General features: G+C 46.5%; 1 long non-coding RNA gene across 3 annotated transcripts; it reads right to left on the bottom strand.

The window, feature by feature from the left end:
• LOC146431783 (uncharacterized) lies at window positions 1-23,637 on the bottom strand. 3 transcript variants are annotated; one of them, XR_014854761.1, is made up of 8 exons: window positions 23,148-23,637; window positions 22,951-23,043; window positions 20,502-22,406; window positions 18,898-19,251; window positions 3,474-3,527; window positions 2,971-3,111; window positions 935-1,890; window positions 1-286 (listed from the first exon to the last, which is right to left on the bottom strand). It is a non-coding gene; the product is annotated as an uncharacterized LOC146431783 (long non-coding RNA). The 3 variants fall into 3 exon arrangements; XR_014854759.1 differs by having other exon boundaries at window positions 20,502-23,635; XR_014854760.1 differs by having other exon boundaries at window positions 935-1,846; window positions 20,502-23,635.
• Window positions 23,638-23,666: the final 29 nt, after the last annotated feature.

Raw genomic sequence — 23,666 nt, 5'->3', positions numbered from 1 at the left:
TTTACTCTTCAAATATTTTATTATCAGTTCTATTAGGCTGTGTCTATTAGACTACATATCCATACTGTGTTCCAACAGTCTCTGGAAGCATGGAAGCAGCTGCTGGTGGAGATGGATGGGCTTCAGTAGACACCTGCATGTCCCTCCAGACTGACCATCTGGGCTTCTGGAGGGGCCTTTCATCCAACCTGGCTGCACCCAGCGCTCTTTGTTTTAGTCTCCTTTTGCACATTCCCAGCAGCCAGGGATGTGCTCTGTTGAAGCTGGGGTTATAGTAGTAGAGGATCTAAAAAAAAGGATAATAGTTAGTGGCTAGTATTCCAAGACTGGAAAAACCCAAGCTACAAGAACCAGAACTCTGAATTGCAACAGAGGAGCATGGTTAAGGAAAAGGATTCTCAGGGCTCTATGGAACCTGAAGGTCAGGCTAAAGCATTATTGTGACTATTGTATTCAGCTATCACCAACCCTTACGTTTTGCCCTCTGGGGGCAAAGCAGAACAACTGCTTTCAAAAGCTAAATATCACTATTTCTCTGCACCTTCAGTGCAGATCTGAGCAGGCAAGTAATCCCAGTTTGATGCATCTACTTGGCATTGGGCAGGTGCTGTAGGAAGGTTTCAGATTTAGTAGAACAAGACACAGAGCAAAGACATTCAGAGAAATTAGATTACACCGTCTGTCTGTCCCTTTAATTGGTTCAAACTCAGCATATCTCACTGAAATATATCTTATCTGCATTTCTACTAGTCAGAAAGACTCACTCAAACCTGCATGAGCACAGACTGAAAAGGAAATGAAAAATGAAAACTAGAACACTTGCTCCCATCCCCACCTCCATCTCCTCTACAGTGAGGTCTTATTTGCTGTGAAGGTCCCTCTCCCACCCCAGACTATCACAAGCATTTGTTGCTGTGCAGAACAGTTGCTGTACCTGGCTGTGAGCAGAAGCTGCTGCTTCCTCTGATAGGAATTCAGGCAGGGAGGCAGATCTTTGGAAATCTTGCTGCATTTTGGTGAATCCATAGAGGTTCAGCTGGCGAATAACACTCTTGATGTGCCTTGTGTTAAAAACTCGCTGACGAAATCCCCTGCCTAGCACCTCCACTTTGAAGAGATCTTTGTTGATGGCCACACATTTTCCACCCTCACTCCACCAAATGGACTGAAACTGGTCACTTTCCAGCATTTTCCAAAGCTTCTGTGGGAAGGAGAGGGGCAAGAATCTATTGTCTTTGCCCATGCTCTCGTTGGAAACAGGAGGAGCTAGTTTGATTTTATGTCTGTCCCAGCCAGGCTGGACATCCCGCTCCTCCTCCATTGCTTGTATGGCAGTGTCACAGGGCACCATTTCCCCCTGTCCTGGAAGGCCAGGAGCAGCCATGTCAGCCCACTGCCCCAGTGCAACTGGAGCAGAAAGGGGTGGTGTTTCTGTGGGAATCAGCTTGTGTTTCTATTCCCACAGGTGGACTGAAGCTTCCCTCATTGGCCATCACCCGGCACAGCCATACCTCGTTCTCCCAGTAAGTGGGCAAAAGCCACCTGGCCATGGCTGACTGTGGGTTCCAATAACTGTTCTGGCATGTCACTGTGGTGCCCATTCTGCAGTGTGGGGATACTGCAGGAGCCATCTCAGTGATGGCTGGCAGTGGTGCCCTGGCACATGAAGCAGCCTGAGGAGAAACTGCTGAAGGGAGCAGCTTTCTGAGGGGCAGCTTTCCTCCAGCTTCTCAACCAGGCACAATGCAGCTGGGAGTCTGCTTTTGTGGCCCACTCTTGGTTTGGACCCTTGTGGGACCTGTGGAAGGTCCATCCTAAGGTTGGGGCTATAATAGAATCATAGAAGCTAGGAAGTGCAGAGGAGGAGAGTTAGTTGCAATCAGTTCAAGCCTGAAATACAAAAATACATGAGATCTAAGACTTTAGTCTTAGCCAAAAGCCAAACCTGGGTATTGAAGAGGACTGTTAGGGGTGTTTGAAACCTCAGCCTTGGGCTGGTTCAGTTGTTACAATAAGGTTCTGTTAAGCAGTATGGTTCTGTTTTCACCTGAGAAAGTCCTGAGCTGTCCTGAAACACTGTGGGCAAAGAGAGAGGCCTGGGCCATGTTCAGCTGCACACACGAGGGTTCCCCAGAAAGCAGCAGGATGCCTTGGGCATCCCAGTCCCTCGTTTGGGAAGCTTTCCAGTTAGGCCCCTCTGACACCTGCAGAAACGTCTTTGCACGTTTTATAATTCACTGGAGAAACACCTTAGAAGCTCCCTGGTAACAAACTAGCTTTTCAATTGGCTATGAATAGTTCTGCCAAGCAAGAAGAAAGTGTTTTCCTTGTTGAAGCACATTGCAGCAAGTCTTTGTGTGGAGTAAACACTCTTCGTGCCAGCAGGATTAATGCAAACAACCTGTCTTGCTACCCAGTTCTGAGCTGCTGCTTGTCTCTCTCTTGCAGCCCAGTGTGAGGCAGTTTGGCTGCAGCATTCTGTGGTCCCTGTAAGAGGGGAGGCTATTTCTGAGGTGACAGAAACCCAGCAGACGGCTGAGAGCCCAGAAAACCTCTGAGCTCACCTTGTTAGCACTGCCAGGTTGCTCTTCTCTAACAATCTGTTCTAGGGACTGGATATGTTTGGAAACAGTGCTAAAAGTAGGCTTGTCATGGTCATGCCAATGAATGAAAAGCTTGTCAACAGAGGGAGAATCACCAGCAGCACAAGGGAGAAGTGAAATAAATATATTTCCTCTATAGAATGGTTTATATCTAAGTGTGAGTCCTTCAAACTGCTGCAACATAGCTTTAATACTGTATTTAGTGCTGCGAAATGGGAGAAGGAGAGGATATTTCACTCTCCAGATTCCACAAGCCAGTTCCTAACATGTTCTGACCCCTAAAAAGTATCCATATTCAGCTTTTCGCTTCAGCTTTATCTCCAGAAAATCCTCAGCAATTTAGGTTTACTCCAAGGGAGAAGCTCACCAAGCATTCACAGAAGACAAGGAACAGCAATTTGCAGTTGCTGGCAGCAGGGTAAACTCTCTGGGATGAAGAGCCAGGACCCTGTGATCACAGCCACCTCTCCCACCTCGACCTTCAGGAAGTGATTTGTTGCATTTTTTCCTGTGAAAACAGAAAGGAGAAGAAAGGTGTTGGTTGTCACAGGAAGTTGGACAAGTGAAAAAAACAGGGAGATGCTATAGCTGCAGTGAGGTTGAGATGTGCTGCTTTGAGTTATCATGATGTATGGGAGAAGCCTGTAGGTGTAGGAGTCTCCTGCAACACCTCAGGCCTTCTCAGAATTAATTTTGCACTGCAAGTCCCCCACCCCTTGCTAGGGGTATTTTTTGTTCAAGTTAACTCCCTCTTGGAGAGCAGACACATTCCTCTGCCTCTACCTTTCAGCTCAATGCCAGGCCTGCAATGTGCCTGATGGATAAACCAAGCCCTGGCAAGACCAAGCACATTCTTGTCTAGCACAGTACCTTGACCCATTGATGAGCTCTTTTTTTATCATCTTCTGGAGATGTTGGAAGCAGCTGGAACCCAGGATCCGTGGGAGGAAGGGACAGCATTTCAGGCATTTCAAAAATAAAAAGATCAGAAAGGTTAGGCTTGAACCAAGTGGGGCAGACAAAACCCATAACCCCCGCCAGGAGGATGAGCAATGCAAACAGTGGATGACTGTATGTGAAGGAGAGATTTTCCCCAGTCACAGCAGAGGATTATTTTTCAAGTAGCTAGCTTTTGGCCTTCTGTTTTGTTTACTCTCCCAAAGACAAAACCAAAAGTGACGCCATATCCCACTTTATTAAGTGCAGAAGGAAGCATCTGGGAAGGGCAGCAAAACATGACAAAGTCCAGACCAGCCTAAACAGAGGCACGCACAAACCCTCCTGCTCAGCTGCTGAATAAGTAGATATTTATCTATTACAGCCTGCTACAGATGAATGGAAAATACTTGTTGGGGTTCAGGGTGGTCCAAGAAGCCAGGAGGAGAACAGGGAGAATATCACACTCAGCTGCTCCTCAGGGGCTGCTTGGTCTCTTGAATAACCACCACTGCACAGAAGGACCAGACCCTCAGCTGATGTGAGCAGACCCCAAAGCCTCTGCCACAGCTGCATTCATGCTGACTGCAGTTCAAGGGCTGTATGGCTACTGCCCAGTTGTCAAGCTCCTGGCAACTTTTAGCCTGTGCCAAGTAGAAGCTGAGGAGCAGAATGAGGAAGTGATTTACTGAAACTTGTTCTGTGTGAGGGACTTCCCCAGAGAACCAGCACGAGAAAGCCACTGCCTGCCCAGGAAAGTGCCGCACTGAACCTGGGGAACGGCCAAGGACTGGTTCAAGCTGGCTGATTTGATCACAGAAGCCAGGACCTCTGCCAAGTGCAGGCAGTGACTGAACACTGTTATAATTAGAGCTGAGGTGCCAGGCCAGTTGTTTCTAAATTCTGTTATTTTTATTACGTATCTTTCAGTATTTTATGTTAACCTTAAGAGAGATGTTGTCTGATCTCAGGGGGAAGGAGAGCTTCATGCTAAGAACCTCCAATTTTGTTTTCCTAGTTAAGCATAACGTCCTCGTCGTGGACCCAGGTGCACTAAAAAGGCTCCCAGCTGTAAGGCAAATGGGAAGGATTTTACTCGCTAAATCAACTTATTGAACAACTAACATTGGCAGCATTTAGTTCTGTCAAATTACTCCAAAGGTAATTATTCTAATCAGCAAGCATTTATTAGAAATTGCAGAGGTACAGTAAAGGACCAGCAGAGGAAAGGATCAGCTATTTCATCTGCAACTGTCCTGACCTTCAGGGAAAAATCTCTCCAGCACAACATGGTTGCCATAAATACTTACACCATGACAAAAGATGTCAGAAATGCAAGCTGTTGACATTACAGGATACTCAGCCAAAGCAAAACCGTATGGCTTTCAAACTGTGAGTTTAAAGACCAGAATGTTTTATGGCAGTGTGATATGCTATCCTGGAGTTTAGAGGTCAGGAAGGTGCAGCTGACATTGAACATAAATATACTGTTTTCTTTTAAGGAAGTTAGTTTCTAAATGACACAGAACTGTTTAACTCATCGCCAAGTTCCGGATCTAAACTAAGCAAGTTCATAAAAGTTCATCAAGCCAGAATAGGTTCATCAGAACTTTTATTCTTTTAATGCTGAACACTTTTTTTTTCTTTTTTAATTACTGAGCTATATCCTCTGGCTCAGGGGGTTGCCAGGAGCACAGTGCACATCAGCATCTTCATTTAGAGTCTGCTGCTAGCTGGATGGACATTTGCTCTGACTCATTTGTCACATACAGTCAGCCAAGACTGAAGTATTCAAGGCTCAGTGTTGTTTGTGCAAAACAAAGCCTCGCTTGGCAGTGTGGGATTTCACAGGCTCATTTCTCAAAGTGTCTTCTCAAAGCATTCAGTTCCTCCTTCTGTCTCTTGTGAGCCTGAAAAGACAGGCCACCATCCCCAAAGAGGGCAGACACAGGGCTGCTCTGCCTCTTGTTTGTAAAGTATTACAACACTGTGCAACCAAATAGTCTAACTCACATGAAAAGAAATCTTAGACAAATCTCATGCATGGGATTAATCACACTGATGTTGTAATCATTTGTGTCATGGATAAAAATAACCCAAAGAAGAGGAGGATGACAATTTTCCATCATGGCTTATTTACACTAATTATAAACAGAGATTCCCAGCTCTCTTAAGCTAGGCCAAACAACTAGAACCTACCTGTGGCCTGTTATCTTAGCTGAGGACTATGCTAGAGCAGATTTTCTGCCACATGTCTGGAGTGGGCTGCCTTGATCTTACAGCTTCAACCAAACAGCAAAAGCATCATTTTACTGCTGAATAGATCTTCCTTGCAAATTTACAGAAAAAATTCCTTGCTATTAGAAAGACAAACCCTCATCACACCTTGAGATGTCATAATTATATGGTAAAGGTTCCTGGTGCCAGCGCCACCATAAGCTCTTACACTTGTTTAGTGTGGTACAAAACACTGCTGAGCATAAAACACCTTTGCAGCAGGAAAATCAAGCCCTCTACATAGTAAAAGCAAGCAGAGAGTCAGGTCATTGGGCTCAAGCATGTGGCCAGGTAGACAACCTGAGATATCTGATTGATTTTCTTAGGAATGGGTGACTACACACACAGATTGTGCAACTGCTCTGCCTCTGCTCTGCAAACACAGCCTGATGTCCAAACAGCAATGTCTGCAACAGCCTGACTCTGTGTTGGTATCATTTGCGTGCACTTTGTAAATAAACAAATAGTGACTCACAAGTGCCAGGCTTGGAGAAACCCAGGGCAGGGGTGATAGCACAGCCTAAGTCATCACCTTCTCATCTGTCCAGACACACAGTACAGAATGGGACTGGCTGCAGCAGGGTAACTCTGAAGAGGCAGCAGCCCTGTCTGCCAAGGCCAAACCCCTGCTCCAGCAGCTCAGTGACATTTGGCCTAACTGGCAACAGCAGCCCTGGTCTGGCAGAATATCCCCCAAAGGTGGACATTAATGCTGTATCCTTATCTAAAAACACCTCTTCCCCCAGCACTGCATGTGCCATCCACCCTCCAGATTGCTACACTGAATTAGCACTGGGCAAGTGGAAAAAAGTCCAGAAGAGATAGACAGAAATTAATGTTTAACCTTTTTTCTGCCTTACACTACTGGCAAATAGCTGCAGGCAATCCAGAATTTTTTTCCCCGCTCATTTAGTTTCTACTTTGTTTCCTCTGCCATGCAAAGAGCTCCATCAACAGCAGACCTAAGGAAACCAGGCCCCTCATGGATTTAGTACTTGGATAATTAGTTTCTGGTTTGGCTTTTTTCCTCATGGCTACTATGGTTCAAGTCTGTTACAGCCTGTTTCTTGGTCAGAGAATTGCAAGGTCTCTATCCTTCAGAGACCTTGCAATTGGGCTGCTTTAGAGACCTTATCCTTTAGGTTTTGTGGTTTCAGAGATCCCTTAGGAAGCTTTAAAAGGTTTACTGTTCTTCGAGCTTTTCAGTGAACTGAAGCATGGCCACCATGTTCAAAGCTTCTGGCAGGCAGTCAGCACAACCACAGCACAACTGTGTGCCCTCATGGAGTTCAGCTTGAAACAAATGGAAAAGGAAGCCAATAGCAAATCATATCACAGCCTAGCAAAAATCCTTTAAAACACAAGAGAATTGCAAAACCAAATCTAAAAAGGCACCAAATCAGAAAATCCTTGTTTGTAGGGTTGTCTCCTCAATTCTTAGAGATGTAGCCTGAACCTCTAAACCAAAGCACTTGAATAGTCATGACCTAGTGACTAGATCTTCAGCCCTGAATACCCAGAGCACAGGGTATGAAGAGCTTCTTCAGTCCAAGTCTCCTTTTCCTATCACCAACAGTAGCCAGCCACAACTGCCTGGCATAAACTCCCCTCTCACAAGAGGAGAGTCAGTCCTTTATCCTTGCAGCTCATCACCGTGCAGGACTGCCTGGTACTGCTGGAGAAGCTGTGGCTGTACATAAATGGATGGCTGATTCATGCTGGGACACTGGGCTATTTTCTTGGCCCCCCAGCACGATCTCACCCAGCACAAGAGAGCTGTGAAACCAGTTCCCTGCATGGTCCCACTCCACTGGGCTAAGCAACCACAGATGTCAGAGGCTTACTTGGAGGCTGTGATCCTTAAGGCTTTGTCTGGTTGTAATTGTCACCTCCTAGGGTGGGTGTCCTGCCTGCTGTACCAGCAGTGTCTGGGCAAGGCTGTGCAGGGACAGACAGAGGCTGCAAGGGCCTGCTTTGCAGGCTGCAGAAAGAGCAGAGACATGCTAAGACCACTGCATTGAGGTTCCAGCAACCTCATCCTGCCTCCTTACCTCTCTCAACCTGCATCCAGAGGTGCACAATCATCTCCAAGTCCTTCCTCTCTTGCTCAGCAGGGCCCAGCTTTGCTACTCACTCACTCCTGCCCCAGGCAGGCCAGGTCTGTGCTGGGGCCACTGCACCACCCCAGAGGTGGAAGACAAGACTTGAGCACTGGCAGGTTGGGGGTGTGCAGGAAAGAGCAACCCCAGGTTGCAGAGAGCTCACTGCAACACAAACAGTCAAGGTGGTTTATTTCTTCAAGCATCCTTTACTTTGAGATTAATTCAAATTAAAAGTTGTTTCATTCATAGTACAACTGAAGCTTGCAAGAAAAAATAACTGTTGGGATAACTACTTGCTAGCAGCCCAAATCATTATTCAAGGCTCAGGCTGGTGTTTAGTTCAAAGACCCTCTATGTTCCAGAATAGCTCACCCACTGCCCATAAATTTGACAACATCTGACGCTACGGTAACCGTTGAACTGTTCTTCATGATTTGGGCAAAAACCTACATTGAACAATATCAAGACTTATCTTGATATTAGCAAAGCAAAGTTGAGCAAATGGGAGATGTGCTCTTGCAACAGAAAGCTGTGCGGAGCCCCAGGCCAGGCAGAGTGCTGACAAGGCTTCCATGTCAAGGGGTCAAGTCCAAGGGCCACCTCACCCAGACCAACACCAGACACTTCCCAAAGAGGTGCAAGAGCCCCAGACTGTCTGCACATGTCCTGACCTGGCCTCCAGCACCTCAGAACTGGTTTATGTCTGGACAGTAACACCCAAAATTCTCTAAGGAAAGCATCACTCTTCATTACAACACCAGGTTGCCTTGCTTGCCATTTTTTTTTTCCATTTTCCATAATTTCCATTTCTTCCCAATGTAGCCTTGCTTCACATTTAGTGACTTGGACACTCCATCTTGCTAAATTTATGGCCCCACCAACTTCTGAAAACAATGAGACACACACAAGTACACTCAGTTAACCAGCAGCTAAAAGCATTTTCTCACAGCCCAATCATCCTTTAGTTAAGTTCTACAATTTCATGGCAACAAGCCCCAGATAGGCTGGAGATGTTGGGAACAGGAGGTTCTCCCCAGATACCACACAATACATATTACTCCTGGGTGGCTATTTGTTGCCACCAATCATGCTGAGAACAGCACTGTTCCCTGTGGCACAGTGAATTCAATTTATAATAAAACCAAAAAGAGAAAAAATAGGGCAGACTTGACAAGATCTGCTTGACTCACCCCTGCTGCTGTGTTTAATATTGTTGTAGAATTGCTCCATGCAGGGAGCAATTTAGAAAAACTTGATGAGGAAAAGCTTGTAATGACGAAAGCTCATCTGCTTTCCTTTAGAGCAGCTGCCTGCCCAGGACAGATGCACTTGTCATGTATGTGGAGATGGCTCATGCATACTAAAGGAGCAACTCATTCAATAACCACACATTTATGAGACAGTTTCTAATCAAACCCTTCCTCCAAGCACAGATAACAAGCCATCCTCAACACTCTCACCACAAGTACATGACAGCTCCAGCACTCTGCTGTCTCCAGCACACAGCAGCCTCATTGTGCAAGGACCCACCAAGCCAGTGTGACAATCCCAGCCTCAGGGCACCCATCCCCTGCTAACTCAGAAAATCTTGTGCTACAAATGTACCCTAATCCTACATCTTGACTAAGACTTCCAAGCTGTGTGCAGTACACTGGCAGATCACATGGCAGTGCCTCCAGCTAAGACACATGCCTGCTGCCTGCTTCCTTAACGCTCTGCTCCATGTGAGTGCACAAAGCATGGGAGATGTCCTTTCACTGCAGGTGAAAAAATGTCTCTCTGTGCACAATTTCATTACTGCATTGCTCCCTGCAGTGACCTCTCCAGACTACTGTGGCGTGATGAGACAAGGACTGCCTGCCCACGGGTTAGACATTGGGAGATCTGGGATCTGCAGAGAGGTCGTCAAATATTAAATAGAAACCACCAAGATCAAGACACTGAAGAGGAAGGACAGTCCAGTCACAGACAGATATGTTTTATCAAGACAGCAAAGCAGATGCTGGTTTAAAAAACGGAGCAAAGGCTGCAGGAGGCTACATCTGAAACGGAGTGAGCAGCTCTGCAAGATCTGGGAAAAGGTCAGTGCACCTTCAAGCATAAGAGTCAGTACCAGGAGCCTCCTGCAACTGGAGAGGCTTCAAACACTCAGCTTTAGACTGGGTGAATAGGAGGGGACCCAGCAAACAGCAAGGCAAATGCAGGCAGAGCAGTCTTCTCACTGCACAACCCACTTCCCCATACACCTTTTCATCACCAAAAATGCAGCATACTGAAATCTCTTTTTAAAATTATGAGATTTTTCTGCCTCACCTTGATTACCAGTGAAGCCTTTGAGTGATTTTAGCTTCTCCTGTCAAGGCTGGCTCTCTCAAAAACATGGTGTTTCTAGACATTTTGAAAGGAAAGAGAAATTCCTTAGTGAACAGGCAGAGAGGAAAGTTACATTCCTGCTCCTGCCAAGACAGAGCTGCAGCTCTCTACCTGCCTGCTGGCTGGCCAGCAAGCACACACACATACTTTCTCAAGTGAGAATTAGCCAGGGCACAGGGTGTCTCTCACCAAGCTAGTATTTCTTAGGCGATTTGGGAGAGAAGTGAGGACAGTGAAAGATATCAAAATTTACTGCATCAGAGGAAAGTACCAGTGAAGATGGACTTCACCAAACCTCTTGTGCACAGAGCAACTTGTCCCTTGCTTATGTTACAGTCATGAGTTTATGCTAAGGGCTTTCTCTTTTCTCACTGGGTATCACAAGGTGTCAGCTCTGCTACAAGCATAGTGGAGCAGCCCCAGGGTAATGGCACTGGCACAACACTGAGATGAATTTTGGTTCAGGTCCCAGTTTTACTTTTGGCATGCAAAGGCATTTGCTTGTTCTGTGTCCCCTTTTCACCCTGGCAGGACAGCTGTCTCCCAGCAGGGACTGCTCCTCCAGGAACACGGCACTAGTCTGCTGTGCAGACACATGACCAAGGCAAAGACCAGCACAAACCACCTCCTCTTTACCAAAACCAAGCCCAAAAGACGTTGATAAAGGGCAAAGAACCCTGGACCACTCAAGTCAAGTTCCTATTGCTTACCCTAATGTACTGTTCCCCCATCACAGGGCACACTGTGCTTGCTTTCAGGGTAGTACATATCCCTACAGCTGCAGAGCTTCCTCTCTCCAACTCTGCCCGAGGTGGGTAGAAGAACAGGCCATGCTGCCTGCCACCTCCCCCAGGAAAATTTTCCTTGCTTTTGCAGAAAGAACTGCTCCATGCAGGATCCCTGCTAGATTTCTCCTACTTTTGAAATTGTTTTTCTTTTCCAGTTGATGCTGACCTACATAATAAGCAGGTCACTGGAACACGAGAGATGTTTTTTGAGGCAGAGGAGAAAAGGCAGGCAGCTCCCGCTTCATGGGGGCTTCTGAGGACAAAGTGAAGTGCTGCTTCCCAGGGGTCCCACTCAACAGCCTCCTTCACGCTCCTCTCCAAAATCAGCAGGAGCTGCTGGGATCCCACTGGGGATATGCTCAGACCCCAAACAGAACATCAGGCTGGTTAAAGCTCCATGGGGGGTCTGAGAGGAGCTTCAGGAACACAAACCTTCCTCACGTGTACAGTACACTGGCCATGTGCAGTCGCTGTGCACGAGGCTGGGAGCTCATGCAACAGTCTGGCTGTGTGGGACTCAATCCTGTGGGCAAGGAAAGCCCCCACCAAATGAGTGGCAAGGGGTGGGAAAAAGAGGGCAAGAAGATCCCTGTGGTGCAAACCCCTCCCCAGATGAAGGAAGGATTAGGTTGTAGCAGGTCTGCAGACCACAGGAATACAGGACTGAGACGTCGCCAGCTGGAACAGTGCTCTTCCTGAAAATGTGACAGGTGAAAATCAGCATTAGAAGAGCTTGAACTCAATTTACTCCTCAAACTCTAATCATCATTGCTGCTTCTGCATGGGGACCATCCCTAAAGATTTGCTACAATAAAGCACAAACTAGAAATGAGAAAGATTTGAGTAGCCAAGAGAAGAGAGGCTCTAGGACAACCTTTCAGTATCCATATGATTTAAGGTATGGCAGCATGGAACTGGACTGTTGTCTCCAGCACCATCCTCCCTAATCTCACAGCTGATCTGTCCCCCCACTGCTCCCAAACAGGAGACAACCCTGTGAAAGGTGTATGCCAGCGTATCCAATCCCCAAGCTGACTGCAGCACTGCAAGCAGGAAGAAGTGAGTTACCTACCCACAGGTAAAGCAGGGATCTATTAGAGAAATTAATGTAATGGGATCCTGCCTGGGGCTCAAGAGTCAATCTCAGAAGGACATGCAGAGCGAGTAACCAGAGCAGGCAAGGGTAAGAAGCTCTCTCAAGCAGCCTGATTGCTCAGAGAACTCCAGTGACAATAGTGCAAGTGTGGTAACTAGGTCACAGTTATGATCCTTAATTAATCCTGAAGAGACCCCATCTGCCATGGGGAACATGACAGATAAGGTGGCTCATTAAGCACAAAAGCAGTACAGGGGCAATGCCAGACCCCAGCCAAGCAGCAGCTGCTTTGCCCAGCCTGCTCTCTGCCAAGCTTTCAGCCAGCAGACACACCAAGCTCTCCCCATCTCCCCTGAGGAAGCAACAGCAGCCCAGAGCCTGTTCACAAGTCCCTGCCCAAACCACACTGACAAAATCCATGACACAGGAAAGAGATGAGATTGAAAACAGACCAGGGCAGGCAGACATGAGGCTCCAGCAGAGGAGCTGTACCAAATCCTGATGGACAGCTGAACTCTGGCTCCCTGGGCTGTGCTTTACCTGCAGCCCTGCTCTTCTCCCCAACATGTCCTGGTGCTGGGTGGGATGTGGTACCCCAAGTCACTTCTTCCCACAGCTCCCCTGGAAGAAGCTAAGAGATACCAGCTTCTCCACTGGTGCTACCTCAGCTTGCACAGAGGCAGGCTCAGCCCTCGGTGCTGCAAAGGGGCATCAAGGCCAGTGGAGAAAAGGGCCTGACACTGCAGCTGACACTAGGAGAAGTCACATGCTGGCAAAGATAGATTGTTCATTTGGCAGGAAGACCTGGCCCTGACCAGGATAGTGGAGAGCCCATCTGCCAGCAGGGAGGCAGAGACTGAGGGCCAGGGCATGGACAGCTGGCACTTGGGAGAGCAGTCTAGGTAAATGTCATCTGCCTTGGCCCCTACAGGTGGCTGTGTTTTGCTTCTATACATGATCCATATGAATGTCTTGATCTGCTTAAATCCACTGGTGACAGGGAGATAAGCCAAGATAATGCTGATTGAGTTTTCAAGCCCTGCTTTTGCTACCTGAGCAATTAAAAAGCAGCCACTGTCAGCAAAGACAGCAAAACCTAACAGGGCTTCTGAGAACTCAGCACAGAGAAGGACCATTAAATATAGTTGTTTCAAAGGAGAGATGGGTGACTAATAAGCCCTAAACTGGCAACTGTTGGGAGATGGGGGCAGCTTAGTACTAAAGCCACGTCTCCGGGGACCCTTATTAAGGTGTCACTTGTGCTCACTACCACCCCCAAAGGCACTGTATTCCCCAACATGCACAACTGACAGCACACCAGGGAACAGACACAATTAAACCAGGACAAGTAGAAAGGAGAAAAGCTGCCAAGTAAACATAAAACAGTATTTTTACCCAAGGAAAATTAGAAAAAGAGAGCAATCAAATTCACAGTATATGCACCATCACCATAGACATGCACTGTTCTTCCTCATCCAAGCGGGGCTGGGTGAGGAACTGCACTACTGTGAGGTCACTCCATGAAAACTGGGTCAGTGGCTACCAAACCCAAGAGACAGTGCAAGGACTTTGGAAAGCATGCACTGAAATCCCTTCATTCAATTAAAACATGAGCTTAGCAAGCATTTCTAGTTTATTTGTTCTTGTAATTAGAGCTTTAAATTTCAATTACTTGCTCAAAATCTCATTGTTCTTCACAGTAAATAATCCTGACAGGGTTTTTACTTTATATTTACTTTATATTTTACTGTGGAAGAGGCAGGCAGTTTTGGGAATGAAGATGAAATAAACACAGGAAAGATTAGCACCTTTCCAAGACAGAGAGCACAGGCCTCACAGAGCAGTCTATGGCCTCAAAGGCTCACAAATGAGCTCAGAGGTTGCCCCCATCACTCATCCCCCAAAGAATGCCACAGCTGTTTGCTGTGCCAAGCAGCAGCCTCCTCTCTCCCTCCTCCCTCCCTCCTCCAACCAAAGTGCAAGGCCAGGTGTTATGCAAGCCCTGAAGATCTTTCTGGATTTAAGCACTAGAGAGCACAAGGATCTGGAGGGTTTGCCTGTCTTCCCACATTAGCATTGTTAGGTCCTGTTTTGTGGCTGAAAGGAGGACTGTCCACTTCTCAGGCACCCCACCCTCCACTACAGCGGCTCATTCCTGCTGCAGGTTGGAGAGGATGAACATCTACCCCATATCAGAGCCTGGCCTACTAAGTGTGCATTGCCCAGCCTGGCATCTCTCCCCAAAATTATTTCTTCCAAGACATTGTTGCCCCACAAAATTCAGTTTGGCAAAAAAACCTACCTCACACCCACGTGGACACAGAGATTGCTCAGCACACTCCACCAGAAGCAGAGGGATTAACCTTTAAGTAGTGAATGAAATGTGGAAAAACATTGCAAAGCAACCCAGCCACCCCTCTCCTTGTTAAACACCACAATAATAAATCATCTGTGCTGTATTTGCAGACTTCAGAGTGCCAAAGAATAGAAATACAAAACTGCCATAAGGGCTTTTGGGGAAACAGTTCATCCACTGCCAGCAAGAGCCTTGTGCACTGGAGCTAATTTGAAAGTTTGCTGGTGCTACTGATGGCTTGGATAACCAGTTACCCTTTGCCCCAAGTTCCTTCTCCACACAAAGCCACCACACCTCACTCTCACAGGGCTGAGTACTTCCTCCCTATGTGGTCAATGATTCTTACCAGTGCCTAGAGGGGATGTCTCATGACAGGTCACCTGGAGTAACATGGAATTATTTTTATTTTGTGTTAATTAATGCATTGTCAAATTTCACAGTGAAAACATGATGCATCTTTTTGAGAGCATGAATTCTGAATTGCTTTTCAAGATAAACTTTGAAGCAGATACTTTTCAAGACTAGAGGTCTTAAAAATAAAGGAAGTAAAAAACTAAATCATCACAGCTACACCCCAGTTTTTGTAAAATCTTGTGAGATGGCCGCAGGAATTTTTGGGCTAAAAGTCTGAAGAGACTAGATTATGTAAGGTATATAAAAGCTCCAGAAGACTGGCCAAGCTCCCTATAAAACCACAGCACGCAGGTCAATCACATAATCCATCACTAGTACTAAGCCAGCAATAACTCTCCACTCTCCCTTGGCTTGCGCTTACAGTCAGTGTGACATGAGAAACCAGGCACAGAAGTAAAAACAATGACCTTATGGTTCTGCATTTTTGCCATTTCATCTAAATGTCTCATCTAAATGTCACAGCTAATCCCGCTCTACCTTTTTGTTATGTAATGTTTGCACTTCTATCTCCTTCTAGGACATTCCCTAGAATCAGTTTTGATCTTCTTTGCCCAGGGCTGAGACAAGATACATTTCCAAGAGAGAACACATGCAACTCCCCCAGTTAAGCTGAGAGATTCCAGAAAAGACGTTAGAGGCTCTGAGTTCTTTACCACATCTCCTGGAAGCACAAGAGCAACGTATTTTCCCATCATTACCACCACCCCAAGCCAACACAATACAAGTAGGTTTGCTCAGCACACAAAGCCAGAAACAGCTCACTCCTTTGAGTCCTCTAGTCCCATAGATCTCAGCTGGAATGATGTTCAAAGCAGCTGCAGAACCATCAGGTCAAATAAACCAATGCAGACAAGGCTGCCAGCAGGGTCACAGTACCCCAAGAAACGTCCCAGTCCAGCTGTCCTGGCATCCTCACTCACCCTCCTCCTGGTACCGCCTGTGCTGCTTGGCAGGCAGAGCGGCCTGGGAGCCTTGGAAGTAGAGCCCAGAGCTTTGCATGACTGAGGCTGTTTGTAAGACAGTGCACACAGAGCACTTGCCAGCTTTCAGGAGAGTTCACTGCAAAAGCAAACAAGGAATGGAAGCCTTGTGTACTCCAGTGATCTCAATACATCAGAGTTTCTCTGATCTGCAGCTTTCAAGTTCAGATTTGGAGATATGATGTGCTAATTTCCTCCCTTAATATTTCAGCACAAAGCCCCTTCTTCCCTATAGCTGACACTCTTCTCATTTTAATACCTTATCACCACCCTCAAACTTTATCTGTAATCTTCAGGGCACAAGGAGTATGTCTTGCACCTCACAGGTTAAGCAACAAGAGCTATTGCAAAACAGCACAGCAAACCCCATGGGCAGAATGCACACCAGGAGGTGGAAGCATTGGGAGTTGGTCCCCAAGAAGGCTGTAAGCTCATCCTTCCAGCTTCCTGGTGTGCACACAGGCTATGGTGTTACACAGACTCTTCCACACACAGGATAGGGTTTGGCTCTGTGAGGTTTTATACCCTGTTACCACACACTTTCATACTATTTTCATGTCTTGAACATTTCTACTTAAATGTGAGGCATCTTTCTGCTCTACCTCTTGGTCCCTTCCTCTCAACCCTTTGGATTATTTCCTTCAATGAGCTAATTCTGACTCTACAACTATAGCACCTAATATTAACTATAACAAATAATTTCAAAATTAGAAAATGTCCCTGATCATTGATGGAAACAACGAAAGATCAAAACTGCTTTGCACTTTCCTCTGTTTATTGCTTGCTTTCTCCAAGATAAATCTTAAAACTATTTCACAACCAGCAATATCTAATGCTATGGAATAGCTGGATAAGGAGAAAAGACAGCCAGGTAACAGAAGTCTGTTGCCTCACTGGGTACTCATTCATGGGATGACACCTACATGGAAACGCCCAGCTTGGCTCTAGTCAGGAGCAGGATTTTCCCCCACCTTCTCATGTCAGCTACAGGTATTTCATTCTGAAATGCTACTCCTAGCTTCACTGAATTACTGATCTTTGCAGAAGAAATTACATTACCAGATGCACAAAAGAAGAACAAACCACAACAACGAGCCTTACTAGTAGGTGTACTGCGACAATTAGGACTTCACTGGGTACCTTTATCCCTGTTCCCAGGCTGAAAAGGCAATCTTACTTGTATTGCTACACCTGAGAACAGAAAGGCAGCATGTACAGGCTGCAGAAAAAGTGATTAAAAACTGCCTAGTCAAGGAATCTTTATTTTGACAAATAAAACTACATCAATTTATACAAAGGATTTAACTTACTGTGTCAAACTGAGTCTGCAGTGACTGGGAAGAAGTGAGGGAACTTTTAATATGCTACTGCCTTCACAGGTGTCCATGGCAGGCCCATGGGTCAGGAAGACAAGTTAGAGAGATGATTTTTGGTCATGATTTAACCACAGCAGTCACCAAATCCCCACACAGCCGTTACTCAGTCCTCCCTCCCTGACGGATGGGGGAGATAATCAGAAGGGTGAAAGTGTAAAAACTTGTGCGTTGGGATAAAGCCAGTTCAATAACTAAAAAGAGGACAAAAACAACAGAAAGAAAACAAGTGATGCAAAAGAAAACAATTGCTTACCACCAACTGACTGATGTCCTGCCAGTCCCTGAGCTACGACAGCCCCAGCCAACCTCCACCCTCCCAGTTCAACTGCTGAGTTTGATGTTGATGGTGTGGAACATCCCTTTGCTCAGTTGGGGTTGTCCCCACCCAACTTCTTGTGCACCTCCAGCCTACCTGCTGGCAGGGCAGTGTAAGAAACAGGTAAGCCCTTAACACTGTACAAGCATTGTTCAGCAATGACTAAAACATCCCTCTGTTGTCATGATTGGTTTTATCAAAAATCCAAAGCACAGTCTATACAAGCTGCTATGAAGAAAACTAACTCTACCCCAGCCAAAACCAGCACATTTTTAGAGGACAAGAGAGAGAGAACAAAGTATGCTCCTTGATTTCTAGCAATCTTCTGCTCGACAGAAAGCTAACATTGACACTGATTTAAGGGAGATAGCCTATAGGCTCCAGCACAGCATTTTTCACTGCTCTGGGTTGATTTCTTGTTTTCAAGGACTTGCACAATCCCCCCTCTGCTTTGACTTTGACCTTCATGCCAAAGCCCACAGCAGCATAGATATGAACAGCACTAGAGGCTCTCACTAGAGATATCTGGCGTAGCAAAGCTGCTTTACTACGTAAGCATGACCTCAGTGTCTTCCAAGCGTAAAGCATATAAATTCAGACAAAGAGGAGACACACATTTCTCTCCTCTGACAGCTGTCCTTCCCATATAGAGAGAAGCAGACGACCTACTTAAATCCTTTATGGAAACCCCAGTTCCAGACTGCTGTAGAGAGCCCTGACTACAGAGCCAAGTCACTCTCACACCTTCCATACAGGAAGTACTCAGATGCACACTTTTGAAGCTATTTTTCTTCTCTGTTGTGTAGACTTCAAGCTCTTATACTGGGCGTAGAAGGTGCTGTCTCTGCCTGAGTACCTAATGAGGAGAAAGGAGGGCTGAGATATGCAAGAAAAATGACAGGCTGAATATCTTCAATAACCATAACTAAAAACATACTGTTTGGGGTCTACTGGTTCTTTCTAAGAGAAGGAGGAAAACTGTGTGAGAGAGGAGGAAATGAGAGTGTGGAGGCAAGTCATGGCAAGTGCAGCAAAGCTCACAGTAGCTGGAAGGATTAGTGTATCATTTCCTGCCATGTGATGCACAAAGCAAGACAAACTCAAGGATGCAAGAAAAAAAAAAAGACTATTGTGTGAGTTTCCACATCTCAAGCAACTGGAGAGGTGTCAGGGAGATGTTCTGGACTTAAGATAAGCCACTGGTAGATGTGTTAATGAGCTGGGCTGCAGACTGCAGCAGCAGTGTGGGGTGGTACCCTTCCAATGAGACAGCAAGGTACCTTGTATGAGGGTGGCAACAGCTTCTGCTGTCCTGATGGAGCCTGACTAATGCCCCAGTGATAGGACTTTGCCAGGAAGCCAAACTCCTCCACGTCAATGGGCAGCTCCTGAGGCCTGGCAGAGAAGAAAAGTGTCCTGACCCAAGAGCCTTGTGAGGGCCCATCAGCAGTCCATGAATTTTAAAAGATATCCACTGCAGGAGGGAACAACTCACACTTGTTTGTACGACACAGAGTATGTGTCTTGCCTGGCCCATGTTGGTGAAACAGATGCTGCTCAACCACTCTGCAACACAAGCCTCAGCATGCAGCAGCTCCTCCAGCTTGGTCAAATTCTCTGCTGCTTAGAGGGTCCTAGAAAGAAAGGAGATTTCCTGTTCTGTCATGGAAAGAAGACACTGGCTCCAAATCAGGAAAATGTGTTAAAGATATTCAACTTGGGAAGAACTGTCACCATGCAGCTGCTATCGCAACTCTCCAATTTTGCCTTAAAAGGTAAATAAACTAAATCCTCTCTAAGAACTGCTGGTCTCAGGACCGGAGGTGGAAGTTCTCAGATCTAAGCCTGGAATTTGAGTCTGGATTAAATCCAGATGTCAGGATCACACCCACTCCCTTGGAAAATTCAGGTCTCAATATAGACAGGGGTTTGTGTGCGGAGAGGGAGAATTGTTTTTCTATCTTGCCCTCTCTGACACTGACTGGATGGGAAAAAATTAGGAATATGCACAACCCTGACTTCAGAAGTGGGCTAAAGGGATTAGATATTGCTAATTATGGTGCAGTTATGGGCTTTCACTTGAACAGGCTGAATGCAGAGGGGCTCTGACCCTTGCTTTTCTGCTAAGTATCTAAATGCTCTCTTCAAAGCATAAAATTCATGAAAATGCTATGAAAGGAGCTACCTGTGGACAAATGCAAGGGCAGATGACTGCTACAAACCTTTGAATCAAGTTCTGTTTCCTGGAATATTGGGCAAAACATGCTCAAGAGGGGATGAGAGGGAAGTGTTCAAGGTAACTTACACCTGAACCTACATGGTAAACCAGTAATATGGAAAGAGACCATCTTCACCAGCAAGTCTTCATAGACATCTGCAGACATCAACTTGATCTTGGGGCAGGGGATTTTTTCTGCATTCCAATTTCTATTTGGGAAGCATTTTCTGTGGCTTCTCACCCACCTCCCAAACTGCTGGAATTTAACCTTTTTTTCCCCTTAACCTTTATTTAGCTAAGAAATTGACAAATCATCAGAACAGAATAGACTTTAGAAAACTAAAATCAGCAGAGACTGTCAGGATAGCTGAGAGTCCTCCTTCCCTTCTCTTCCCCTGCCACTGCAGCACATGGGCCTTTCAGGCAGATTGAGTTTCCTCTGCTGAATCCATCTTGTCTCAGGGACCAGCTCCAAAGGCTGCTCCAAACACAGGTACAGCAAGAACTACCCACCTTCTGACCTAAACTTTGTCAGGGCCAGCTGAGCAAGCTTTTTCTCATACTAGTGCTATCCCCTCTGCTTAAACTCTTTTCCTTCTTTGCTACACATTACTCGGCCCTTTCCACATTCCCAAACAGCCATTCCTTCTCCTCTGCCCACCATACCTGCTGCCTCACTCCAGACAGTCAAAAGCTACCTTTTCTCTCTCAGGATGGACTCCCTGTTCTCTCCTGGGCTGCCACTGGCCCTGTTGCAGACTGTCCTCCTTCTGCAGCGTAGCAAACAGCATTTGTATGGCACCTCATGCCAGCTTCTCCTGAGCCCTGTAGGATGGCAGTAATACGTTGCCACAATTAACATCCTTAAACACTGTTTAATTAATCCACTGAAGCCCTAAGAAATTTTAATTAACAGCAGCTTTATTAGTATTTACTTCACCTTCAACACGTAAGCTCTGGCAGTATTTCCAAAGGGAGAACACAGGCAGAGCAGTTGACAAGACACCCTTTTCCCAACTTTTTCCTGCTCTGTTGCTCCCAGAGCTCCCAGCCAGATCCGTGCACTGACAAGGACATGTTCCTTCAGCAGCCCTCTCAGATGAGGGTCAAGTTAATGTCATTTCGTAGCTCTGCGCAATTCCTGTCACGTACAAGGTTAAATAAATTCACCAAAATCAAGCTCTAAAAGAAGTGCTATTGCACTGTTTGATTAACAGCACAGATTGGAGGGGAATCTGACAGGAAAGCCAAGAATTCTGCTCCAGTTGGAGATCTCCATATCATAGCCAAGGTCGCCATGTCTCAGCTGCCAGCCTTGAATGGTGTTTGTGTAAAAAGCAGATGCTCTTCAGGCTTCACATGCATTTCTGAATACAAACCCACAAGTCTCTCAGTTCCAGCAACCAAGCAGACTAATGTACTTCATCCCTCAGCCCTACAAAATGGCAAGATGCTGCTGTTCAGATTACCAGGATAAAGAAGGATTATCAGATTTTTGAGGGATCTAACCTGCTGTGGCAGGTGTCCAGGCAGACAAGCTCTGCAGCCTCTTGCAGCAGATTTGTGCTCATTTGCACAACACCTTTCTCTGGTGACTCTTACAACAAAAAACACATTCCCTCTGAGCTAAGTATCATGGACAATTAATAAGGGAAAAATAGGAAAAGAAAGAAAAATACTCTCAACATACTATAAACCAAGCATTTGGGACTTGCTTTCTGTTGCTAAAACTGCAATTAACCCCAGGCGCACAGGAGTGATCCCTTAGGTCCAGACACATTAACTCTGCTCCAAGGACAATTGTCAGGAGAATGCTGTGATGTTCCCTCAGTTTTTAGAATAACTGATATGATACAAAGCTTCAGGGTATGGATGTTGATGTTCCAGGGAATGGGGACAGCAGTAATCCGAAAAACAGATCAGGTGTCTCTAAACTTCAAGTACTAATTAACTACTATTTTGTAAAATACTTGAGGTATGTAACACTAGCCAAAACCCACTTGGCGGGGAGGGAGAACAAATTCTTCATGAGCAACTCTACGAATAATTTGAAACACTCTCCTGGTATTACCAAATAACCAGGAATCCCACTATCATAACTGCTACGGAGGCTGAGGTCAAATACCGCTGCCCTACTTTAATCATTCATCTACAGAACAAATTATAACTAGCATATATCTGGTTTAACCATGCCAAAGATGCATTACACTGACAAACAATAAGATCTGAGCATGGAGACTTCTTAAATAATGCTGTCTTAAATTTCTAATAAGCAAGAAGCAAACTGTGCTTAAAACACACCTCCTAAAGCCCTACTAAAACCCAAATCCCACGCCCTGCCTTTAAAGATCCAGCTAACTTTTTCAGGGCTTTGTAAGTAGCACATGAGGGTGGAACTCTGTCCCATTTCCTACCTCAGAGCTTAGTAACATGCTGGAGCTGATAGCAAGTCTGACATTTGACTATAAGGTTTTCCTCCTGACCGACTTACTCAGATCCCAAAGTTCACATACTGCAGCCAGCATCCTCAAAGCCAGTCAGTGGTGAACAAAGGAGGGTCAGGCAAATACCCTGCTCTCCGACAAAGGAGTTGTCTAAAGATTCATTTGCAATATCTAAATACTAAACAACACTTTTTTAGAGGCTTTTTTTGGCACAAAAGCCAAACTTGTGACCAGCAGCCACAGTCCTACACAGGCTTTGTATTTCTCTAATCATTCTACATGAGCACCTTCTAGTAACTACATAATGTGACTTCATGCAAGGCAAGAGTCAAGTGAGAGTGACCTTTAAGAAAGCTCTCCTTCAAACTCCCCACTTGTTACAAAACTCACTCCTGCCCCAAAGCACTCAAGACGGCTCTTGGCTCTCAACCCAAATCCCGTCTTCTGTGAAATTGTTTCACAAGATGAGGGGGGGAAAAAAGCATCGTCATTTCTCCTTCTCCATTCTTTCCACACTTCAGCAGCCAGTGCTTACAGCAAGTAGCACTACTGTGGTTTGAATGGCCAGACACATAAGGAGAACTCCATTCACTATCACCCTCCCCAAATACTCTTAAGCAAATAAACTTTAATGTCTACTGCAAACCAGAGGATGAAGGGTTCGATTTTACTTGTTGCTGTCGTTCTTTCCTTCAAAACCTGGCAGAAAAGGAGTGGTGGAAGTCTGAGCATCACCGACAGAGAAGCTGCTAGATTCACACCAGCTGTAGGAGAAGTGAGAGGGGTTTAGGATCCCACCACCACCACCACCTGAGGGCCTGGGCATGGGCTCTGCAGGGAGTCGGAGGCGCATTTAGGAACAAAATACCGAGACGCGTCTGGGCAGCGCTGGATTTCCCCCACGCAGCTGACTCAGAGCTTGCCTTTTCCCAGGAACAGGCGTGCTGGGGGACCCCCTACCTCCTGTCCTGAGGGCAAGAGACGCCGAACTTCTGGGAAACAAGCACTGCACAGCCTGGGGCTCAGGGGACACCGGCAGCAGCACTTCCCGTACAGACCATGCCCACACAGCCCCGCTCAGGGCCGGCTGCCCCCATCCCCTCACAGACCCCCGGCTGCTGCCCAAGCCTCCTCCTTGCCCTCACAGCGCTGCGGGAGCCTCAGCCTCCGCCACACCCTCACAGCGCCTCTACTCTCCACAGAGCCCAGACCCACTCCAGCCCGGGGGTCCCTCCACATCACTGGGACACCTCCAGCGCCTCGCAAGCCCCGCAGGTCTCTCCATGTCCCGAGAACGCCTCCAGCCCCTCACAGCACCCAGAGCCGGCCGCATCCGCCCCCGGGCCCTCCCCGCGCCTGCGCAGCCCCACCGCGCCTGCGCCGCGCC

This window comes from Lichenostomus cassidix, chromosome 12, assembly GCF_008360975.1.
Source record: "Lichenostomus cassidix isolate B80296 chromosome 12, HeHo_3.0, whole genome shotgun sequence".
Classification (NCBI taxonomy): Eukaryota; Metazoa; Chordata; class Aves; order Passeriformes; family Meliphagidae; genus Lichenostomus; species Lichenostomus cassidix.
The sequence above is the reverse complement of the archived record's forward strand: the minus strand, read 5'-3'. Positions and strand labels throughout refer to the sequence as shown.